The sequence below is a fragment of the Struthio camelus genome, chromosome 1 (assembly GCF_040807025.1).
Source record: "Struthio camelus isolate bStrCam1 chromosome 1, bStrCam1.hap1, whole genome shotgun sequence".
Lineage (NCBI taxonomy): Eukaryota > Metazoa > Chordata > Aves > Struthioniformes > Struthionidae > Struthio > Struthio camelus.
The window spans coordinates 142,926,807-142,948,164 of NC_090942.1; the positions used below are offsets into that span (position 1 = coordinate 142,926,807).

The window sequence follows — 21,358 nt, forward strand, 5'->3', positions numbered from 1 at the left end:
AGAAAACAACACTTCATTAACGTAACCACTAAAGAGTCAGTGATTACACTACCAACACCTTGGAAAACAAATTTCAAATCTAAATCTCACCTTTTATATATGTACATGTATATACACATTTGTGTATGTGTATATATGTGTGTGTGCATACAGAAAGATACATATATGTGTATCATATATGTATCCCAAGGAGTATTTATGACATTTTGAAATAGCTCCTTTTCTGCCTATATTCAGAACAAGCCATCCTTCAAGCAGACTGGCTACAATCACCGTGCTGAACGGTAAATCTTAAAGAACTTAAGTCACGCAGCAACCTGGAAAGAAAAAGGATCCTTCAGAGTGTATTTATAAATGCTAAATGGCCTGGGAAACTACTTAGAGATTTCTCATGCTCAGATCCTCATTTTCTCTTGCGTGGTCATCCCTAGGACAGCTCTGGAAAACAAGGCAGCCATTTTCTCTTAAGCTGTTACACTCAGCAAACCAGATTGAAGTGCTTGATAAGCTGCTGTTCTCTTCCGTGCCTGCAGCAATCGGAGGGGAAAAACAACCAATCACCCACAAACAGGTAGCAACCACAGCCATTTTTGTACTTGCCTGATATGACTCACGAGGCAGCAGCAGATGGGGCCTGCGGGGGGGGGGGGGGGGGGGGGGGGAGGCAGGGGATGGGGGAGGCCTGCGTACAAACAAATCCATGCGTGGGCAACACTCCGGCCTTACCCTCTTTGCTGATTCTACGCTTTGGCCCTACAAAACCTTAGAAGTCTAGCATCCTTGAAATAATCTTGCTTCCTCACTTCTTTTGCATTTCCAAAAATTAGTTACCATCCTTACAAAATACTTTGCTTTCACAGAGCCTTTAGGTCTAAGATGCTGCTTCATACACATTACTAAAAATGCCTCAAAACCTTGAGATAAATATGGGAAGAAAACCATTTTAATATGCACGCTGCAGATGCACACACATGCATCTGCGTGCACGTACATACATGACAAAGTTTCATAAGTGACATGGCTGGAAGTAACCTCTCTCAGATAATTTGTTATGGAACCAGATTTTCAAAACCACTAAACACCGCTAACTCTTTAAGGAGTACAAACATGGATATTCAAAATCCCTAATCACTTAAAAATATAAAGGGCTGTCCTCACATACACTAACACAAGAAGCCAAGCCACTTGTACTTAAGTTTACTACTATTTTCCATTAAAATCTTGTTTCCACTCATTTTTCTAAACCTCTCTATTTTGCAGCAGCGCTTTGAAATTTGGCAATGAGTAGTCCTAGGCTAAGGGAGATGTTTTTTTCAGTACTGGTACAAAATGTATTCAGATTTAGGTACGCTTAAAGGGGCTGCTGAAGCCTGCGTTTTGTCAGTAGAGTTTACTAAAAACTGGCTGCTGAAAGCCCTCTGCATTCCGTTTGCCCTGCCTGCCGAGCCCTGGCTCCTCATTTCGTCACACGAAACACAAGGAATGGCTTCAGAGAGACCACAGACAGCCCGCAGGTCTCTCTGATGCTTGTGTAGCTTGGCCGAAGGAAGCCCGACTGGTCAGGGACAGACGAGACCGTTTGGCTGGCTCCCATCGCTGCCATTCAGCTGGCACAGGTGCAGCGCACTGGCTGAGCAGGACCCTCTCCTTCACCCAAAGATCGTACAGAGGCCAAGATGTTCCCCAAGAAGGACCCATGTCTCAGGCACAGCTCTTCTCAGAAAGGGTCTGTCCTTGGACTTGGCTCCACTGATGCAAAGGTATATTTAACTCATCATTTCCAACTTAGATTTCTCTCTGTAGTGGCTGGTCTCCAAGAGACAACAATACAATCTTGGTACCTAAGGTACTCATTTAGCTCAAGTTAGGTCAAGTTTAAAAGGTTTGGTCACGCCAGTGTTGATGGCCAAGAACCCCAAATCTAAGATTGCTGTCAATGCTAGGCGGGTAGGATGTTTCTACAGCTGTACCTAATAAGCTTCCATTTGCTTTAGAAAACTGTAAGAGAGCCAAAGGGATGACATATAAACAACAATGTAAGAAATGCTATTAAAATTGCAGAGATCCTAAATATTAGAAAAGCACAACCTGAGATGTCAGAAGCTATGGCATCTTCTGTGCCTTGCTTCCTCCAGCCACTCTGGTCCTACAGCGTCCCTGCCACTGTTGTGAAACAGCCACAGCAGGACCCTGGCGATACCAACAGAAACTTTCTTGTCCCAGTGCTTGCCCCAAATCTTGAGTGCAAGAGTTAAGTTTGCCAGTGCAGTCTTCCCATTTGCACTTTCATACATGATTTCTAAGGCCATTTTTAATTCAAGATGGTGTAAAACCATCAAAAAAAAGAAAAGAAAAGAAATTGCGGCACTGTTTCCCAGTATTTAGAGTATGCACAACGTGGCTATTATAAATGACAGCACTATGCCAAAGGTGAATCTTGCTAGTTAGTTTGCAGAACCCCAGTAAGACAGAAAGTCAGAATAGGTAGAAGGGCACCCATATGGCAAACGCGTGATTCCATCGTCAATTACAAAAATTACTGAAACACAGCCAAGTGCTCTATGATTAGCCAGTGAAGAACATTTTAGTTCTGTGACCATTGCCTTTTACTGGATAAAGAAGTTAAGCCTCGTTTCTCTGCCAAGTATACAGGCATTTTTTTAATATCTTGTATTTTGGAATGCAGGATAGTATAAGCTGAGTCTCCTCACTCCACTAAAATTCAAAGTATGTAAAACCACAACTCTATCAATCATGCCATCTGTGCTAGAAATGCCATTCTTTTTTTTTTCTTTTCTTTTTTTTTTTTGCCACAGGACTATTATATCATGTGCAGGTGGCAACGTCTAAAAATATATCACAGAAAATGTATGTAAAACTAGACTACTGCTTTTTTGTTCAAAACAGTAAGTACAAGTGAACCCATAATCAATACAGCTCATACCTTTTGGCACTAGAATTTTTCTCTTTGGACCTGTAACCCTTGTGCCGAAATGCTGTTTCCAGACGGAAAGTGCATAGTTCCTCACACCTGTTTCATAGCATCAAACTAGACAAAATGGCTTGATCTTTTCCAGGAAGGAGTTCAGTAGTGTTGCAAGGAGTCAGACAAGCACCATATGGCCAGAAGCGAGGGAAGACAAAAGAGACGATAGCACCACCTCTCTCAGCAGCAGTGAGAGTGAGATTGGCTCAGCTGTGTTGTCTAATCAAGTATTCTAAATCAATTAAGGCTGAAGCCAATTTGTACACATGAATCTTTGTATTTATAAATGAACCTAAATATTCCACAGTAATATCCCATACGGTTTATTTCCTGTAGTACATGGACGGAAACCAAGTGCTGGCTGAGCTCATTAGCTGTGAAAAGCTGGAGTTTTTTCAGGTAAGCTTTCATCTAACAATACAGAAAATGAGTAGTGAATGAGCATCTTCCTGTCTTATAAAACAATGCCACCTAACCTAAGAAAAAATTTCAATTGACAATAAAGGTGCTTATTTGGCTGTTTGGAACTGTCATCAGATTCGAGCTCTGGCCTGCTAAGCTATTTTTAGATTAACAACAAAAAGAGGGAATTTACTGACATCAATCATACTAGTTGTAAGAACACAAAAGTTTATAAGTAATTCTCCTAGATTTTCCAAGAATACTAATTTTTCTTACAGATTTAAAGAAAATAGAATGCCACTTTCTCTGACTGGGCAACTTCACAACAGCAGAGTTTGCACAGATCTTAATTCGGGCTGCGATACACAGCAACTTAGCTGCAGCCCCCTGCTGAAGTAATTCTCCATGTACGTCCACCTTGCTCCTCCAGGCAAATCGCTGAAGCACTCATCATTCAATGGCCAAAGTATGTTCTACATGGACCGGAAATGGCAATACTTTGCTCCCAAAAGGCACACAGAAAACTAAAAGATTTCAGCAGCGATGCGGCATTACATATTAATAGCCAGCCTAAGCTCATTTAAGACCGTCCTGTTGCCATGTGGCTGGGAAACGAGTTGGATGGAACTGTTGGTCTGATTGAGAGCTCACCTCCCAAATAAACCCATTTTTCAGCACTGTGTGGCCGCACAATTGCAGAGCCAACACCACCGAGGGAGTAGGAGCAGGGGGTCAGGGACCAAAGGAGGGCAGGACAGTCCAGCACGTAAATTGGCTCATCTCAACTGAAAAAAGGGTTGGTTTCCCTTTGCCCAGAGGAAGAAGTGAATGCTGAAAGGACAGGCAGCTGCAGCAGTAACATCTACAGCCCTCCTCACTATACCATCCCTCCTGGGGAAACGGATGCTGAAGTCGTGAAGAATTAGGACCCAAATAAAGCATCGTACCTACCATGCAAAATGAATGGAATAGAAAACATGATACTAAGGTGTTTTAAAGAATCATTTATACTCAGCCTGCACACACACAAATACCTGCGTGCAGAACAGTGGAGAATCAGCGCCAGATAGAAGGAAAACCAATTCTTTAATATGTTCTGATCAAATTGAAAAGCACCAAGAGGTGAGAAACTGAAAAAGTAACTATAATCTGATTAGCTGTGTAATTAAGACTAAACTGAGAGATCAATAAGGGAAAATATAAGGAGGTTAGTTTTTAGCAGAGTACGCTGGAGAGAAGAGGGGAAATCTGGTAGAAATCTAATGGGATAAAGTAACAGATGGTAGGTAGACACCCAGGGGACACAGAATATGTTTAAAGATGATATGGGCTAACAGTATGGTTAAGAGTACTTGCAATATCACAATGCACTGAGTTGAACTACAATGTAAATAGTAAGGCCATAAAACCCTTAATATTCTAGGTTAGACTTACAGACATTTAAAAACATGCACAAGACAAACAGGCAAAACATTTAAGAAAAAAGACAGAGCTTCACAAGAAAGCACATAACAGAGATGTTTAAGAGAATGGCTTCTGTCCTTGTCTTAAGAAGCATGGCAAGCAACCATCTACAAATATGATAGCGGATACTACAAAGAGGACAAGGAGCAATGACATTAATCAGCAAAGATAGAACAATAAACAATGAACTCAATGTGCAGCAAAGAAAGGTAAGTTATATTTCTGGAAACAACTTAGCCAGCAGAAAAAACTACCAGTGGAACCGTGCAAACCACCATCATTTGGGATACCTGGGGCCTACCAGACAACCTTGGAGAAGGTCGTGCCACCAGGCCCTTAAGGGCTCAAGGGGGAAAAAAAAAAAAAAGACAATCCCCAGCCATTTTTCCCAACACAAATATGATAATAACTTCCAGCAAAATCTTCTATGTAACCTACTTTTCTTCCAGTAGGTACATGGGCTGGAGTAAAGCTTACAGACCACACAGTGAACACACAAGCAGTTCAACTCATGGCAGCTCCTCATGCTCAGGCAACAATTTCCCATTTTCTCCTTGGTACAGTAACATTTGCTGTATCAGTCTCATGAAACTTTGGTGGTCCTGTACCTCCTAAATTTTTGCTAACAATTAACAAATAATATCTATACACAATACAGTCCAGCTGTAGAACTGCTTATGTCTCAGTAAAATAAATAAATGTTATATATAAACTCCGGATATATACAGAGAGATGGATACATACATACATATAATACAGAGAGAGAGCGTTAAATGGAGTGGATATAAACAAATGATATAAAAAGATATAAACCAATGCTGCATTATTATAAGCCAGTTATTTATGTAGATTTATTTTAAAATATGTCTGACTGCATTCATAGCACTGATGAACAGAACAGTAATGCACTGAACATCACTTAACACTAAAACTAAAATCCCTTCTTGGCAGTCCCTTCACAACTACTTGGGTTCTGTTTTGCCCCCCAGGAAAAAAACAACCGCATGACCTGAAGGTCAGAGAATTCTTACTCTGACATGAGAGCAAACTAAAAAATTTCCAAAAGCAGGGCCTACTCCAAGGCACAATGCTGCTTTTAGCTCTACCATCTCCAACTGGCACCAATTTAAATTAGGGGACTGGTGGCTTTAACACTTCAGCTGATATCAATTACCATTATATCATGCAAAGCACTCCCTGAAGTAATCAGGAACCAAGCTGCTTATGGAAATAATGTTAAAACCACACCAGGAATGAAATAGAAGCCAGTGCACAGCACAGATATAACCAGCCTCTCTGTAAGAAAAAGAGATTTAAATGGGCAGCTGCATTCTGCATCAGCAGAATTACAACCATTTCTGTGAATGGTTGTAAGGTGCACAGAGAGGTCACTGTCTTGTATAGATTGGATTACTACAAAGCCGATGGATAACAACTATAGCAAGGAAGCAACTGGGTGCTGGACTGCCATAGAACAGCTGAGGAGAAACAGAATAAGCCAAAACTATGCTGACTGTAATGTACCTTCAGAGTGGGCATAGTCCTCTCATTTATTCACAACTAGCTCATGAAAAGTTTGCAGTGTTTTTAAAGCCATAAACCCCAATAAACCAACCTCTACAACACGGCCTTTTTATCCTAGTTCAGGAAAACGGTGAGAGGTAACGAGCTTGGGCCCAGTGAAAAGTGGCAGAGGAACCAAAAAGAAGCGTACTTTTCGGAAGCCTAAGTTGTAATAGCATCCTGCATAGCCGACAAAGCAATGTGTGTTTGTTCTTGATATCCCACCCAAGTGGCTTTTACTCACGTGAAAAATAGCTTGTTTTAAGGATGCTTACACCAATAACTATGATCTGTCCGACAGGACAAACTTTCTGAACTAAGGAGCCAGCTAAGGTCGTTTAGGGACCACCTTACACTTACTGAAAGGACAGATATAGATAGGCTTCCTGGCATCCTTCCATCCTACAATTTCCTACCGCTATTACACTGATGATTCAAATCTAATTTTAACAAGCAAGCAAGCCTCTCTGCTGTCAGCAAGCATTGTTCCAAGACAGAAGGAAAATACTTTAAACACATTTTTGTGCCATTCAGCATCTGCATTTTTGTATTGCTTTTGTTCCTGGAGAGGGGCACGGAAAAGGGAAATAAGGAGAGCGCTTCCCAAGGTAGGGAGGAGATATTAATGCTGTCACTTACCATTTCCTAAACAAGCCTAATTTTTCCAAACAGTCCATGGATAGGAGGTAGGTATTACTCATTTAAGAACTAAGGTTTTAAATTTCTAAAAAAATTGCTACAATTATAAAGTAGGCTTCAAAAATGAATTCCCCTGGGATCACATAAAAATGACTGTTTTTTATTTTAAAAATACAAAAAGGTTTTCAACGTCCATTGGTAAAATTGAGCCTTACACAGCTGTGATATTTATTTTTTAAATAACAAACTGTATGCATCTCTACAGCTAAGTTTGTGTGTAAATGAAAATTTTCTACCAGTTGAGAATGAAACTAACAACTTTCTTGATTACATACTAATCTCACAAGAGAAGCTAACTCTCCATGGTTCTGTGTTGACATAAGAGATCAGATAAAGCAAAAGGATTTGAATATTTTTTACATGTTTTTACCTGGCCTTCAAGAGCAAAATCATCACTGAATAATGAAGAACTGGGTTCGTTAGTCATACAGCAGAAGACAAAGTCCAACAAAATGTAAATTGGTCATGAAAAGTCCAAAGAATAAGATACCCACTGAATGTAATTAGCTTTGAGGATTATTTAGAAGGCCTAAATGTGGTTCCAATAACCAAGGCTAAGACAACAATATGCATAGAAAAGTGCTCCTGACAAGGAAGAAATGGTCACCCTGATTTGTTCTCAGTTATAGTACAATCAAGTTAACTATGGGGGCATCATGCTGATTATGTCATATCATTTTAATAAGGTAAAAGAAAAGATTAAAGCTGTCTGCGGATTTCCTGACCAAAAAAATAGCACATTGTGGTGCTGAAATATGTAAGGTGCTTCCATTACTTAGAATTCATAACATAGAAGGTTATTTATACATTGGAATGGGAAATATTTAATAGCACTTAACACTCTAACAGGTACAGAAAATGTTATCTGTATAACACAGTGCCTTGTTATTATAGCCTATATAAAATGCACTGCTATACTGTTGACTGAATGGCAGCTGTCAAAACATGGGGGATCAAGCATTACGGGCCCTCTCAGACAGACATTATAGAACCTGTACGTGGTATTTAATTTATCTCTTTGTTCAAGTCAGCTGCATTTGCATTGGTTCACGTTCAGCAAATTATCTGTCTAAAAAAGCTGAGCTTCTTTCTTTCCCGCTTTTCTCCCAAACTCCATAGGATTTCTTCTTCTATAAAATTGCGGATGCAAATAAAATGCTGCATTTAGCGTGGCTGTGACACTGCCAGTTAACTCGCTACAGATAAAGGTCAAGTGAAAAATTATAAAAACCACAAAGTAGTAGTAATTTTTCCAAATTCTCTGCACAAAGCATCAGTGCCAAGCATTCAAGTAAACTTTGAATATCAGGCAGTATTTTGGGCTCTCATCTAAGCAGGCTACCATAACATAAGCACTTAGCAAAAGGCATCACAGAGGTGATTTTTGTAACAGGACAAACTACTGTACTATTTCTTCAGTTACTTGTGTAGCAACTGCTGTGCTGCAACTGTCCTACTGAAACTTATGGCCATCATCTCAGTTAAATAATCTGCATGTATATATATATATATATATATGAAACCTTAACTGAAGACCTTCTTCAATATGAAGACCAAAAGAGACCAGTATAAAATCATCTAACTGGACTTCCTTAATAACACAAGTTTTTGAACTCAAACACACAATGCTTGCATTAAATATGACTTTGAAACACTGAAAGAAGTCTGTATTTTAGAAATGCATCAGAACTGCATGTAAAACTTCAGCTAATGGAGAGTGCATCATCTCAGTTTCAACAATTTCCCAACTTTAAATAACTATGAATATTGGGGAAATAACAAAATGTTTCCTGTATGCATTTTTCTAGCCTTAGTTTATATCCAGTGGGTCTTTTTTATTTCCATATGTTCCAAACAAAAGTGTCTCCTAATATCATAAATCTTCGCATACTTATTACCAGATGATGACCAATTCACAGTTTCAGTTTCTATTTGACAAAATAGATTGGGTTTTCTCAGTTTCCTACCAGAAAGATAAGCTCCTCTAGACCACACTTTCAGTTAACCCCCAAACTCTTTCCTAAACACACCTAAATACTCTGAACTCTAGCCTACCAGTATGAGTGCTGGACCTCCACACTAGTTCCCGTAAGGGTATTATCCATTCCATATGGCTAGTAAATACATATTTTATTTGTTAGTCTTGTAATTATATATCAAAACATCATATTCACTTTTAGCCATATCACTGTATTGTAGACTTATGTAAAATAACTATTCAGTACGACTTTGATGCACCTTGAGGTACACAAATGACAACTTCTTGAAGGAGCTGTAGCTATTATGGCCTTGCACATATGAAGACAAAAATACAGCATTTTGCTATTCCTAGTTACTATCTTTACAATTCAGTGATGTGAAATAATGAACTGAATAGCAGAACAAGAAAAGTAACATCTAAAATCGCTTGGAGACCTGGAGTAGGGAAACAGAGAGGAATAAAAGGATGGTATTTGGCTCAGAACAAGGACGTTCTGAAAGAGCTCAACGCAGCTTTTTCCAGTGACTACATCTGGACCTAACAGCTGCTGAGTTTTCTTGCAAATTCAGACACTTTTTCAAGGACAGGACACGGGACAGGCTTCTGCAAAAGTAGACAAATATTTAAGCATGTATTAAAAGCACATATTGTTAGCAGAGACACAGGCCTGTACCTCTGGCTTCAAAGCACTGGAGATACTGATATTTGAATCCATTGCTTTCGTCATCCTAGGCGCGCACACAAATCACTAGGGTATAGTGCAGTGATTCTTAGCATTGACTAGATTGATCAGGAGAAGCTGCAGAGATAAGAAAGACTGAAGATTTAATGCAATGAAAAGCAAACAGAAACACAACCTGAAAGTAACAAAGAGATGTTCTTTGGGAAAGTGTAAGATACAAAAAATAGAAGGTATGCATATTGAAAAGAACGGAACAAATGTACTGAGCCATAAATGAAGCAGGGTATGTTATGGGCAGCAAGCTAAATGGGAGAATAAAAAAAAAAAAAAGGAACATTTTCGGACAGCATCTACAAAAAGCATCCAAAATCGTGCTAACAGAGAAAAGAGATTTTTTTAATAAACTTATAGTGCCTGGAGTTCTCAGTCTACTGGTTAAATGAAGGAGATTCTCTCAATAGCAAAAACTTGAAGAACTGAGTCTTGAGTGAAAATCAAGGGAGAAATTTGTATAGGTGGCAAAATGACAACTCAGACAAAGCAGGGTAATAACTTACAAGTATCTACCGGTAGAAGCTGCATAGCAGAAAAAGGAAGGCTTTTTCTATCAGGTTTAGAAACCAAGCAGGAATAACTGAAATGAGGGGTTTTGTTTTTGTTTTTTGCTTTTTAAATGGGAAATGTTGAGTGACTAACAGGAAAAGCTTCTGGAAAGGAAGAGCTATTGGCCTGTGGAAAAACTGCCAGAGGGAATACTGGAAAGCTACTGCTGGACAAAATAACAGAAAATGCACTGATGGGAACAATCCTATATCAGCAAGGAGGAATGCGTCAGATGATGTAAAAGGCTAGTTCCCAGTTTTCCTGTATGTACTCTGTGCATGCTGTAACTTACATATATTACCTAAAAAAAATGCTCCTTTTTAATATAATACTAATGTATTTTATTACTGATTTTGTATTTTATTACTGATTTTAACAAGCTTTGATAGGAGGAAGCATAATTCTATTATTTTATTATATATTTTGAATACAAATGGTGAGTATCTGCACCCTAGCTGACCTCTTTCTTCTCAAAAATAACATACGTATTGTAGAATTCAAAGCGCCCTTCGCACCCCTACCTGCTTTCTAGGCTGGTTTGCTGGGCTCTGTATATCCAATCTAATTATTTTGATTCCCATTTCCAACCCTACCAGTGGTGCAGTGGTGCAAGAAATCAAAATGCCAGTCTCCCGAATGTGTTAAAACCTGAAAGCTAACAGCTACTCGTTTGCTGAGGCATCACTATGTGGCCCAAAGCCCCTGTCATTGTACAATTTACGATCAGCATTCTGGATGTGACTTGAGAGGGTTTTTCCAACGTACCAATACTGAGCATTTCATGTAACATTTCAGATACGCCACAGCTTGTTGCATCATCTTGTTCTGTCACAACATAACTGATTCTAACAAAACCCAGCAACACTTGGGTTTAGATATTGTCTCTTTTTAAGCACTTCCTTAAGTCCTTCCTCTTTGTTATTTTTTCTTTGTTTTCTTAAAAGAGAAAAACGAGGATCATGTAAGTCTATCTTCTCTTCAGTGATCAGAAGAGAGAGTCAGCAATAGTCCTGCCAAAACACCTACTATCTTCTCAAGTCGGAGGGATCATATGTTGCTCACTAGCTGCATTCCCTTGGGGGTGTTTTCACCAACTATATGCTTTTCCCCTCTTGAATTACAATCTTACTCAGATTGCTAATGCATCAGCACCACCAAAAATATTCCCATTCATTTCTACAGCTTTTACAAATATGATAATATGATTTGTATTTAAATATAAGCGTCACCGCTTTATTTTTTATTATGAATATCATATGTTTGGCAAGCTGTCTGACCTTCCTTATGATGATGAATGCTGCAACAAACAATTTGCTGTATCTTTAAAGAAACGGCCAATTCAATTACATTATGCCAGAAGCTCTCCAATCCCTCTCTGCCAAACGTCTTTGCTGTATCCTGCCACAGACAGCCCATTTGTATTCCAGCACAGTAGGATACTTGTTTTATTGAAGCATACAGTTCTAGTTAGGTACTATCAACAGAGCACTATTTCAGTTCTCCAGCTCTGTGCTCCTTTCTACCCCCTCTAGCCTCAGTTATTAGGATTTCCAGTTTTTTACTGACCAAACGTGTACGCATTACTAATTACATACATGAAATCTAGTACTTATCGACTGCTACAACAAAATACATTAGTGACCAATTACAGGAGTTCTTGGCAGCAACGGTTATCATTTTAGTGGATTTAATCATTGCACTTAAAGTGAAGCTTGAGATTCCCTTTGAGATTACACCACTAATTGCTTCTGTTTTTTTGCCCGTTACTCTATGAGTTGTTTTGCGAGAAGGATCACTATAGATGCTTTCTAAATATGAAAAAGCAATAAACAAACAGATCAAGCATGCTGTAATGAGTCCCGCCCCCCTCCCAAAAACCCAGCAGCATAAATTCATTCCTATCACAACGCACTCCTATACATATCCCCCTTAGCATCCCCTCTTTCCTTCTCATTTCTCGATATTTGGGCAGACAACAGCAATACAACCACACTGCTGTTCATGTTTAGTGTATGTTACTATAGACATACTATCATTTAATTATATAGATAATGAGAATATTGCACCTGCTAAAAAAGAAAATCCATTTTCCCTCCCTTCCTTGTTTGAAGAGAAGATAATATTTGTTACTTTTATTATGATAGAATGTTTTAATAGCGCCAGACCTTTAGGGGAAAAAAAAAAAAAAAACTAGGCAAAGCATATGATTTATTATATGCACAGCGTCACCATAATAGGCTTCCACTCTCCAGGAATCCCTAAAAACAAACCCCCTTCTAAAGGAATTTGTAATATAACGTACTGTTTTTTAAAAGCCAATGTCTATCTCCAGATCCCCACAAATGATGAATTATCTGGTTTACAGCCTCGTAAAGCAGAAGCGTCTATATATTTTAATGCTGAGGCCGACCATGGGACTTTTGTACCTTTCAGATTTAGTGATGTACAACTTTCCAAACATCAGTGAAAGAAGGGCTGTGACACTTTGCTTCAGGCAACTAAAACAAGGAGGTATAATTTCATTAACATTTTAGGTCAGATCAAAATAAGTTGTTTTCTAAAAACAGAAAGCAAGAGGAAAGTTGCAACCACAGTTCTGTCAGTTGTCTGAGAAAAACATACTTTCATAAATAAAATTGTTTGAATACATGCATTTGGTTCCTTTTTATTAAAATTTCAGTTTTTTAAGCTTTGCATAACTCAAATGCCACAATCCCAACCACAAAGAACTTCCCCCAAGTAATATAAAAAACAAACACCCTCAACTAAAATAAAATTTCTCTTAAGACTAGAAAACCTGCTAGAATTGCCTCATCATACATCAACGTTTTTAGGCTTTCAGTAGATTCTTAGTTGATAGAGGTCTAATTAGAAAATTAATTTACCTCCATGAGAGAGGTATTGTAGAGAAACAGTTTGAAGTCCTCAGGGAATACCAGACTATTTTTTATACTAATGGAACGGCAGAATGTGTGATATCTTTTTAAAAACTGTCATAACCACAGAATATAATTTACAATAATAACAACAATTCCCCTGAAATTAACTGCTAAAAGAAGTTAAAGACCTTCATCCTACAATATCAGCAGGCTGTATCAACAGCCTGTATCAACAGTTCCAGTTGGCTTCACTTCAGCCCATAAACTAAGAAACTGAATACTACCTAGTAATCCCTGAAAAGTAACACAGCAGAGAGAGCTGCATCACTAGTATGTTTCATATCGTTTCAAACCAAGAGACTTTTTTTCACAAAAGCTTAGCTCTTGTCAGAACAATACGCACAAGAACTGCTGCGTGCAGAACGCTGTCCAAAATACAGCCACTTCATTTCTATGCTTAACTGGGAAAATCTTGCCCCAGGGTGCTCGATTTCAGTTCGGAATGAGAAAAAAATGTAGAGGATACAATAAGTACAAAGAACTGACAAATAACAAACCGGATAAAAATCCTAAATTATTGTAGAGATCCAACCTATATTCATAAAGGAACAGACTACACAATTTAATTGGATTATCTCCATCTCTTATTCCAATAGTTCTTAACTTCTGCCTTCCTCAAGCAACAATTATGGACAATATTCCAGTAAAAAGAAACAGAACGTTGACATGATCTCTATTTCAAGGCAGGACCCACTACACCTACATATACTCAAGCCTAGCCGAATGAAAATCTTTCTTTTGAATGGGCAAGCTTCTTTCTCATGTAAACAAGCACAAAATTTAAATTATAATTCCAAAGAGAGTGCAATTGTGCTTGGAATTTCTAGCGCTACATTCAAAGTGGCAAAACAGGAACAAGGCAGAAGAAGAAAATATTCTTGAAATGAACAGCTGAACTTACGTAGGGCCCAAAATACAAAAGGTCAGGAAATACCTGTCTTTCATCACTGTCAAAAGCAATAGGCTAAAATATGCAGAGTAGGACTGATAACACAGGAAATAAATGAAAACATTTGCTGTGTGTTAGTATAAAAGTTAAGAGAAACAAGGAAAAAAACTCTCTGAAAGGTCCCTCCTGGGTTTAAAACAGAGCTGCTGAGCCAATTTTGATTTAAAAACATGCCATCATCATTTAAGAATACTGAATTTCTGTCCTTCAGTAAACCTTACACCTGTTCACTAGTCCATGGACCTAATTCCTGGAACTGTGCATACTGAGTGCTAGTATGGCAAGGCATATTATGTACAGGAACCAGCACTGTAACAAGAACTACAAACGGACAAGAAAGCAACCAATTACTTAAAATACAGTCTCACGCATTAATTGTGATTCACTTCTGACTTACAAATCCAAGAGTTTTAAAATTCTTCTCAGAAATGGTAATGCTAAATGCTGATATGATTCACTTCTGGATTGTACAATGAATTAAAAGTCTTATGTGTGGATGGCTTTCATAGCCTAGCATATTTTTAAGATACATATTTAATTCTCTTTAGTATCACAAGCGACTATAGAGAGACCATTTTTGCCTACTGTTTCATTGCAAAGAGAGAAACAATAAACACTACAGGAAATGAAACATACTTTCTTACACAGTGACATGATAGATATCAATTTATAAGTTCAAGCATTCAGTACAAGAATACGATTAAACCACAGCAAAGATTTGGAATAAAATGCACTGATAACAAGTTTAGATCAGCTTAAATTGAGAGAGACTCTCAGCTGAGGAGGAGAATTTGTAAAATTTAATGTAAAAACAAGTAAGAATATTCACCTTACTGAAGCCTTCCTGAACTAAATGTTTCAACACGATAAAGGCCAGCATTTATCTAGCAAAATGCTCCAGCTCTGACAATTGTCTCAGAAAACTCAATTAACTTTGCACATTATTAAAAATATGCTAGCAGTAGAAAGAAGTTTAGTGCTGTATACTGTACTTACCTACTCATTAAAATTACATGTATTTCATGTACGCATATATATATGAATAAATAAAAACATTAAATAATACATAAGTTACCTTTTTCACATCTAAAATAATTTATTGCAACCAGAATAATGCTTGGATTGTCCAGAAAGGAAAAGTTAGGAGAATGGCCACTATTGCTGAAAAAACATTCAACTTTTCCTGCCTTTTCAGAAATGTAAGTAAGTAGGCTGGGTTTGGGATTGTTGGCATTCAGAAGCCTAGGAGGGTCTGCTACATGCCTCATCCAAGTTGTCCAAGAAAAGACTGTCCTTGTCCTGTTTTACAGGAAGCTACTCCAGCTGAGACAATAGCTTTTGCCTCAAACAACGTGAAAAGACCCGTCATCTTTGCAAGACAACCATATTTGGCCACCGTGAGGTTCTCTACTTGGCCTTCATTCTCTGATGATCTCAAACTTAACTTTGTCTCTGTATAGGAGGACTTCAATCCTGCTAAATCTCAGTCCCTCATCAGGGTTGCAAACCAGCAAGATTGAGTTTAATTTTAAGAAACAGAGAGGTCCCTCAAATTCAGCGTTAGTCTCAAATAACAAAAAAGGCAAAACATGGTAACACCGAAAAATCTTGCACACAACGTTTAATTTTATGCGGGTGTTAAGGGTAGCAATAAAAAGCAAACCTACTATAAAGCAGTGAAGGTTATGTGCAAAATTCCATTTAGCTGGTATTTCTAGTCTTCTTCAATCCAAAACCCAAAATATTGCCTCAATTTCCAGTCAGCAATTAGGCAAGGAGAAGCTGAAAAATATTCAACAATTTTAACATTCTGGAAGTTGATTTCCAGCTAAGCATTCACTTACTCAGGTGCAAGTACAGTCAAGCTTCCCAGTTTCCCCCAGATTTTCCCTTCAGGCCAGTTTTATCCTTAGGTACCTGCATGCAATAAAAAACAAAAAAAATTTACATAACTCTTATTAAAAGTTCATCTCTTGATCGTATCAACTCTTAAATTGTCAGCTCAGAATTGTCAGCTATTTAACAAATCAGATCTCTAGCTTTTCTAACAGAATTATTTCCCATCAATTTATTTAAGCAGGAGTAAATTAAAAGTTTTCTTTCTCTGCAACAAGACTGTTCTTCATTTGACCAGATCTACATTTTTTTTTTCAGACTCAGCTCAACCTTAAATGAAAGAGTTTTCTATGAAAAATCTCATGTCAATTCAGCCTCGTAGAAGGTGAGATTGCATGATTTAGGTACATTTCATCACCTGTTCTTAGGAGTTCAAACACAAAGCAATGCTGTTGTTAAGCTTTTGTTAGTCACAGCCTTAAGCTACCTTAAAACTGTTAACATGTGATAAGAAAATCCTATCTATAGTCAGTTACCAGGTTAGAAATTGAAAGATGGTCTCTGTACAAGTGCACTGTCACTTAGTTAAGGAGGAACTCAAAAAAAAGTTATTCTACTTTCTCCTGGCATGAGTATGAATTAAAGAAACATTTCCAAAATGTGCTGTTCAACCATATGGAATCATTTTTTGCAGGCATATGGCACTCCAATTAAATGAGTGGGGCTTTGCTGACACAAAAGTCCACCTGCATATATTCACATTTTCCAATTTGAAATAGCCCATCTAATTTAGACCAGCCCACCTAGCAATAATAGACTAGGAAAACAATGCATTTGGTATGCCACAGCAAATGAAACTTTTCCCTTCAAATAATTATCACTCCATTACTTTTGACCATGGTCAGAATATAACCAAATTAGAAAGAAAAAAAGATGGAATTACTTTTTCTAAAAATCATTAAAAATACATCAGGTCAATGGAAAATCATCTTTAATCTTCTACCTGATGCAAGTAAATATACAACTGGAAAAATAAGCAAATTACAATTTTTCAATGAAGAATTTACCAGAAGTTATGGGAAACTGAAAAACTGACTGCAAATATGCTTCCTAGTTTTTAAGTTTTCTTTGTACATTGTGTATCCAGATTTTCCCAGGATACATATATGCAAAGCATGCATTCAAAAAAAAAAGCCAACAAGCTATAGATAAACACTAATTTGAGAAGTCCTATTTTGTATTGTTTTTTAAGTATTCAGAGTTAATTGGGCTCCCTTGTTCAAACTCAGTCTGACATCGTTTAATTAGGTGATGACATGCAACTTTTTCTCCATAGGACCCCCCACCTCATTCAGTGAATGCAGAAGACAGAAGAAAACAGAATATTGAAAATGCACACATTAAGTGAATTGCATTAAGTCACAGCACAGGCTCACAATTTATTTATTTCAGGTTGTTCTGTGCTGTTTCAGAGCAGTACTCCGAAGACAGAAAAGCTAGTTCTCACATGCAGCTTCTCTTTGGTACTGTTGTGATGAGAGTAGATTGCATTACAGTCGCCTGTGAGGTATGTGATATGATACCCATAGACAGTGAACTGAAAGAAGGAAACTTTTGAATTAAAAACATGACAAATGTAAGTGCTCAATCCAAGATCCCTAAAACTCAATTTTTGCAGAGTACCTAGCACTATCATACTTTAAACTAATTCTCTGGGGAAGCTTGTATTCAATTACCTTAACCAGGTAACCAAATCTTTCATTACTTGCAGCGCTTTGCCCCATTCACTACCTAACTTACAGTTTCTGCAACAAATTAAAGCAGGTTTTCAAAGACCTGTCTCCTTTGCCGTACAGTCTTCAGAGACCATATAATTCTGAGATCATAAAATTTAACGCTATATCATAATGCATATGTCCAAGGGAGCTCAATTAAAATATTCTAGACAACCGTTGTTCTTCACTTTCCTAATTTTGCAGTGCTTGACTTTGTAATGGTAGTAACACTCTGCAAGGCAGTTTTTGAGCTTGGTTTAATTGCCAACTCTTTTAAAGAAAGTAACAGAACAGAAGTTTCATCTTGTTGAATACAAACACCCAGAGTCTCCCCCAACACTTGTCCCTCTCATCCCGGCTGTATCAGCGCCAATCCTTTAGACATTCAGCACCTCCATCACAGTCTCCTTGTTACTGGGCTCTGTGTTCTTGTATTTCTGATCCCAGTCCTTCCTCCCTGTCTCTTCAGAATAACTGCTTCCATCCCATCAAGTTTGCCATACTATATATTGCTCCCTACCCTCCCTCCAACCAGAATCCCGTTTCCACTAGCTTCCAGCCCTCATCCACCATCTTTCCTTTCAACAGCATCATCATCTCTCTGCCTTCTGTCCCCCTCATTGATAGATCTGTTATCTCCTTCACACTGCTTTTTACTTTTCTGTGGCTTTCCCACTGTTTTACTCTCCCCTCAGCCTCCCTGCACCTGCCTCTCCCACTACTGATTTTCAGATTTATCCTCCACAACTAACTCCCTCCCCGGCTTCTACAGAGTCTCTGTGACTAGTGCACCGTAGCCACAGCTGCTTTGCTTTATGCTGAACTCATTTCCAACGACGGGTGTTAAACAAATCTGTACAAGGACTCATATGCAGGAGCACTTAATTTGAGGATCCCAGAAGGACTTAGGCAGAAGATAAGCTGAAACAGCAGTGCTATCTGATGAGAAGTGGAATTTTAGGCACTTAAATCCCTCACTACTGAAAACCATAGACACCTAAGCGTTCAGATGTCAAGGCAGCTAAATGAAGGTTTTGTGGATTGTGAGTACTTCAGTCTTGAGGTTAGATTAACACCAACTACTCTTTTAAATTAAAACAAAATAACATAATTTAGTACCAGCCAGTACTGTACATTATCTGCCTCAGCTACACGTTTGATACACCAGTCTCCATTCCTACAGAGAGAACCCAAACAAAGTCAGACGGAGTCTAAATCTTCAATATAAACCTATTCTACATTTCAGTTAAAGCCAGTATTTTGAGCCACTCTTTCTGAAGACAAAACAGCTCTTGATTTGGTCACATACAGTAAATATGGGGGTTGGGGGGAGTTTAATAGTTTTCAATTCAGAGTGGCATTTTCACAGCACTGTTAAGCAAGGATAAGCAAGCTTATCTTTATTCCACTGGAAGAAAGTAGAAAACAGCATACCTTCACCCATTTTTGGCAGAAAGCACAAACGAACTAAAGACATCTTCCTGTCTTATCTCCAACTCCCATCTTGTCTTCCCTTTTTTTTTTTGGGGGGGGGGAGGGTAAGATTGAATTTAAGATTGTTTCATACAATTGGGAGAGGCTGATTCCCCCAACATGTGAAATAATACAGCAAATTAAATGACATTTGATTTATTGCCTAAGTCCTATTTTTAAAACATTTTAAATATTTGAGTTGGTATTGATAGGGTTTGTAACAACAGAATTTGGACTACATCAACACAACAGAAGGCAGAATTACATAATAAATTCAACTATGATGAGAATTGCATTAAAAACATTCTTCCCACCTTTGAATACCCAAAAATAGTTCTTGGGATTACCTCATGACACGCTGATTAATACTAACCACTATTTGTAACAGGCATCTTTTTAAAAGAAGTAACACAAACGTTAATACAGATTAATATAGAATAGATGATCTCAGCTTCTTGTTATTAATCAAAATGAACAGCTAGCTCTAGTATTTTTCCAATATGCATTTACACCCGAGTATCCTAAACCCGTCAGCTCTCCCACTGATTTCCCTTTTTACCTCATTTTTCCTCTGTCCCATGTTTTATAAATTTCCTTATCTCATACAACTCCTCTTCTTCCATTCATCTCCCTATGTTTTGTTTCTTTCCCCATAGTTTCCTCACTTAAGTACAACCCAATTTTCAAGCAATGAAGAATGAAGTTGCCTTCCTGCTCCAGGGGGCACAACCTACATATGCTCCAAGACCCCTGAGAGACACCACTAATGACTGGTCTCCAGCTGGACTTCATGATACAGATCACAATCATCTGAGCCCAGCCATTCAGCCAGTTCTCAAACCACCTCACGGACCACTTATCTAGCCTTCATCAGCTTGTCTATGAGAATGTTAGAGGAGACAGTGTCAAAAGCCTTACTAAAGTCAAAGTAAACAACATCCACTGCTCTTGCCTCATCCACTATGAGCCATCTCATTGTAGAAAGTTATCAGGTTGGTTAGGCTGACTGATCCCAATCACCTTCCTGTCCTTGATGCGCCTAGTAATTGTATCCAGGATTGGCTGCTCTGTCACCATCCCAGGGATTCAGTTGAGGCTTACTGGCCTATAGCTCCCTGGATCCTCCCTCGTGCTCTTCTTGAAGACAGGGAGGCTAAGATAGGATAGATAGCTCTTCTTCCCACCCTCAGGAACCTCTCTTGATCACTATGACCTTTCGAAAATATTCAAGTAGCTTTGCAGTGACATCACACAGCTCTTTCAGCGCTCACGGGTACATCTCGTCAGGGCTCCAGACCTCCCCTCTGTTCTCAGGGGCCTGGGATTCCTGAAGGCCAGTCTTAACCAGTAAAGACTGAGGTGAAGAAGGTATTCAGTAGCTCTGTCTTTTCTGTCTCCTTTGTCTTCAGGGCCACTGCCCCATTTAGCAGCCAGCCCGCATTTTCCCTAGCCTTCCTTTTGCTGCTTATGTACTTTAGAAGCCTTTCTTGTTGCCTTTCACATCCCTTGCCAGTTTTGACTCCAGGTGGGCTTTAGCACTCTTAACCCCACCTACGCCTGCATGCTTGGACAGGGTCTCTATACTGCTCCTGGGAATATGTCACCTGTCCCTGCTTCCACCTCCTGTACCCTTTCTTGGTCAGGAGCTCCTTGTTCATCCATGCAGACTTACTGCAGCCTTTGCTTAAGGTCTGCTTGTTGGGACCATTCTTGAGCTTGGAGGAGGTGATCCTTGAATGCCAGCCAGTTCTCTTGGACCTTTCATATCCAGTGAGATTCTTCCAAGGAGGTCCTTGAACACGCCAAAACTCTGCTTTCCTGAAGTCCAGGGTTGTGATTCTGTTTTTTACCCTGCTCCCTCCTCACAGGATTCTGAACTCCACCATCCTGTGGTCACTGCAGCCAAGGCTGCCCCTGACTTCCACATCCCCAACCACTTCTTCCTTGTTCGTAAGTACAAGGTCCAGTGGAGCACCTCCCCTTGTTGGCTCCTCGATCACCTGTGT

General features: G+C 38.8%; 1 protein-coding gene across 10 annotated transcripts in view; it reads right to left on the reverse strand.

The window, feature by feature from the left end:
• The window catches only part of TBL1X (transducin beta like 1 X-linked), a 205,626-nt gene that overhangs the window by 129,423 nt on the left and 54,845 nt on the right, over positions 1 to 21,358 (reverse strand). For 8 of the 10 annotated variants that reach the window (XM_009683683.2, XM_068921037.1, XM_068921012.1 and 5 more), the window contains exon 2: positions 16,113 to 16,185. The exons of 1 other annotated variant lie outside the window; for it this stretch is intronic. The gene's annotated coding sequence lies outside the window, so the exon portion shown is untranslated. Of the gene's footprint in view, positions 1 to 15,935; positions 15,955 to 16,112; positions 16,186 to 21,358 lie in introns of those variants that run through there. One more of the 10 variants, XM_068921094.1, reaches the window with a different exon arrangement.